The sequence below is a fragment of the Cibotium barometz genome, chromosome 13 (assembly GCF_041138505.1).
Source record: "Cibotium barometz isolate CiBa-2024 chromosome 13, ASM4113850v1, whole genome shotgun sequence".
Lineage (NCBI taxonomy): Eukaryota > Viridiplantae > Streptophyta > Polypodiopsida > Cyatheales > Cibotiaceae > Cibotium > Cibotium barometz.
The window spans coordinates 6,834,003-6,837,999 of NC_141058.1; the positions used below are offsets into that span (position 1 = coordinate 6,834,003).

The 3,997-nt window shown below is 39.8% G+C and overlaps 1 long non-coding RNA gene across 1 annotated transcript; it reads right to left on the reverse strand.

Annotated features, from left to right (window-relative positions):
* Window positions 1-2,539: 2,539 nt before the first annotated feature.
* Window positions 2,540-3,288, reverse strand: LOC147632320 (uncharacterized). Its single transcript, XR_015267162.1, has 2 exons — window positions 3,004-3,288; window positions 2,540-2,827 (listed from the first exon to the last, which is right to left on the reverse strand). It is a non-coding gene; the product is annotated as an uncharacterized LOC147632320 (long non-coding RNA).
* Window positions 3,289-3,997: the final 709 nt, after the last annotated feature.

The following is a 3,997-nucleotide window of genomic DNA, read 5'->3' on the forward strand; positions in this document are numbered from 1 at the left end:
ACAATCAATCTAGATCTTATAATCAATCTAGATCATATAACAGTCAATCACTATAATGAACTTAGATAATCAGTCTAGATCCTATAATCATCTTCTTATTATTTTGGCGTGATTTTCTTATCTAGGAGATAGTTACGTGTGAAAAACTCAAGATAGCCACAACGTTTTCACTCAAAAAAAAATCAAGATAATAAGATTTCAAAGATAAAAAATTCTATTTTTAACAAAGCAATCTCTCAAATCAAGGTGTGATTTTTGGCACTTTTTGTCGGTGTAAATTTCTTTGATTTTTCATAGTTGTAAAAAAATCCCAAGCATAAAAAACTAATAACTATCTTTGACCTGATTTTGCAGATCTAAATGTTGTTTCCACCAACTCAAAATGTGAAATTGAAGTCTACCTACCATATCTAAGGCGATGAAATCTTCAACAAGACTTAAACAATATTTTTTTATAATTTTTGTAATTTTAAAAAACACTAAAAAACACACCACCTTAATTTTTCACAAAAAGCAAAAAAATTTAAAACAAAAATTGATTGGATTTCTTTCCTCAGGTTTCCCAAATCAATCTTTCAATTTAAAAAAATCAACAAAAAAGCAAACTTCTACCATACTTTTCAATATTCTACAATAATCTTATCCACTCATGTCTTCACACAAACCTCAACCAAACTAAAAATATAGAGTTTTAAGCATACAAGGAAGGAGCTAAGCACTCTAAGAAGCAAGAACAAACAAGATTAGTTCCTCAGCAACAACACCAAAAATGTTATGGCGCATTTTAACCCTTCCAAGTACTCTCTCTAATTCATGCAAGTATTAAAACAGACAACCACTGTCATGAGATTCTTACCTTATTTCCAAGACCAAGAACTCTACGAAGTCCAAGCTTCACCAATGGTTGCTAGCTCCAAGCTTCCAAGCCACCCTCTTGCTATCAAGGTGTTTAATGCACCTCCTTACAAGAACTCACCTCTCACTCTCTACACTCTTTCACACCAAGCATAAAAAGGCAAATATGCTAGGAGCAAACAAGCATCTTCTCTTAAAAACCTCTCTCTCTCTCTCTCACACACACACACGCGCGCACACACACACACACGTGCGCACGTGCGCGCATACACATATAAACAAGAGCAAGAGCAAGAGCAAGAGCAAGAGCAAGAAGATGACAAGAATTCACTTAGCTCAAAGTAAGATTATACCATTTCATTATTAGAAAGTGTCTTGTATACAACGGAACTTTATTCAAATTTGGGTGCCTAAAACTTAAAACCTAACTAATAAGCTTAATCACTAGCTAACTTTTCTCATAATCTTTACGACTTTTATAGTGTCTTTTCATGACACTTATTACTACTCGTGTGTAGGAGAGAGTGCTTCTATTAATCCTAAAATGGGGTTTATATGGTGTTAGTCCACCCAAGTCACTTTTGGATTTTGTGTCAATGCAACTTGAATAAAGATTGATTAAAGTTTTTTTTTTTAAAGAATTGGCTCCCTCATGACCACAAAGAAATTATGCCAAGAGAGATATAATAGATGAGAGCAAGTGCAATAGGCATGAAAGAGCATGTTGGTGAATAAAGGTTAATCCCAACTACTTTTAAAATTCTTGGAGACATAGGAAGCTACTTACCAAAGTGCCTAATAAGTGGGACTGTGTTCCAAAAAGTTAAATCAACTACCAAAGATCCACATCTCCTCGTCCCACCTTGACCAATGTTCGAAAAAAAGGTGTTTTCCCAAAAAGTGAAAAACCTACATGTAAAATTAGGGAATTATTTATAAAAGAAAATTTTTGAAATCTGAAGGTTTATAACTTCTCAAAATCTGGAGGTATTTGTACCTTCAAGTTTTAAATTTGAAGGTATTTAATATGCAGGTTCAAATTACACTAAACTCGGGTTTTTTTCGAACATTGACCCAGACCCATCCCTTATAAGCTATACCCCACCTTGCCCATTAAGGGTCTCACCTAGCTCTCCTCTCCACCAACTACCTTCCACCCCCTTGCCCAAGGACCTCGTACGTGTGCATGCATGTGTCCAATGTGTTTATAAGTCCACCCTTTCCTAGAAATTATTTTTGAAGAGCATTACGTCGATCCTTTTCACCATGGCTTGAATGGGTGAAAAGGATTGTAATTTTGAACAAGCCCTTTCTTCACACTTTAATCTACTTGTAAGTAATAACCGAAATCGAGGATGAACTTTTTCTTTCTCCCATCAATTTGAGAAGGCTAGGGTAAGCTGAACCTATCTTGCCCCTAGCCGTGGCTTCCTCAATCCACTCCCATCGCCTATCCCCCACCTCCCCACTTGGACTCTCCTTACTCCACCCCCTTGCCTAGGCAACTCATGTGTGCATAATGCCACTAGGTTAAAAAAAAAGAAAAGAAAATAGAGACACCACTATGACTTTTAACAAAACCATATGGCATGCATAATGCCACTAGGTTTTTAAAAAAAATAGGAAAATAGAGACACCACTATGACTTTTAACAAAACCATATGGCACGTTCTACATAATGCGGCCATGTATACTGTCCTTCTCAGATTACAGAATGCTGCTAAGACAATACACATCACGATCGTGATAGAGAGGAAGCAGCCTCTGTTTGATGTAAAAATTCTAGGAAACAAAAATATCACACACAGCAACATGCCTGATCCACCATTCCATGGCGCCGACGCCTTTCCTTACATCTTCTCGCCAGGAAGAGGAAGCAAGAGCTGCAGCAGTACAACATTGAGAAGCCATTTTGGCCCCATCTCTAAGCAATTTACGTGAAGGACATCAAGCCACCACGCCAAAGCCAAAGCTACATCAAGGTTGAAGGAAAAACATCAGCCAAACAAGAGGGCAAATCATGGGCAACAGTGTCAGAAATCAACTAAATCCCATCAAGATTTGATTAACAAATGTAGTGGAAATGGGTTACCATGGTCGAGCAGTACTGCTGATAGCAAGCCTGAGCCAAATTAAGGGTTAGCTTACCTGCAGGCTCGCATGGCGACATGGTGCATAAGATGGTGGAAGAAGAAGTTCACAGAGTGCAGGGTCACTGCGAAAAGAGCGAACCCCAGCAGCATAAGCGGAGGGAACATGGCGGAAGAAACCCTCAGTTCGTCGCCTGCAGCCAAAGCCCTAGCCTAAGTTTGCCAAACCCTAGCTTCTCTATAAAGAAACCCTAATCCAGTGTGCAGATCTGTGTGTGTGTGTGTGTGTGTATGTGTGTGTGTGAGAGATTGCTGGCGGGTCATTATTGGGTTGTTCTCCGCAATGGTTATATTGCACCTGCTGCGTCTATATCACGAGGGAGCTTGCCAGTAGCCACCATAGTCATATAAGCCTTTCATTGAGGAAAAGCCTGTTGTGGGTTTTACCTTTTGGCAGGCGGGGACGGTGCCATAGCCGACCACCACCGGGGTTTGGTCCACCACCACTGTGTAGCACGACGTTTCGTGGCAGGTCTCACTCTCGTGGATCCACTGGGTGTTTACAGACTATGGGCTGCCCACGAAAAAGGTTGAGAGCTTGGGCAACCACTTTTTTGATAAACAATTGCTGGGCGACAATACCCTTTGCATGTCCAGAGAAAAGGCTACAACTGAGAGCTGTGGGCAGGCTATTCCGCCCAGAACTAGAACGGTGGTTGTTGGGCCTCAATTAGCAAACACATCAACGCTAAGGGTGCATGGGCGTGGTCACGGTCTGTAAAGAAATGTCAAATGGGCGGGTGATTGTAGTGATTTGATTGGTTGGGCAAAACTTTTTCGTGGGCTTCCACCCACGTGTGTAAATACCCTAAGTAATTTAATGGCCATCGAGATTGATGCTCCTCAACTTGGCCTTAAATTTGAAGCCCAAGCCTTGTACGGTTCCATTAAATTTTTTTGATCAATAATAAGTATATGTATTAGCTGAAAACTAAGTACACCACTGAACCATTTACATCAGTAAACCAGTCCTCTATTTCTCACACTTCACT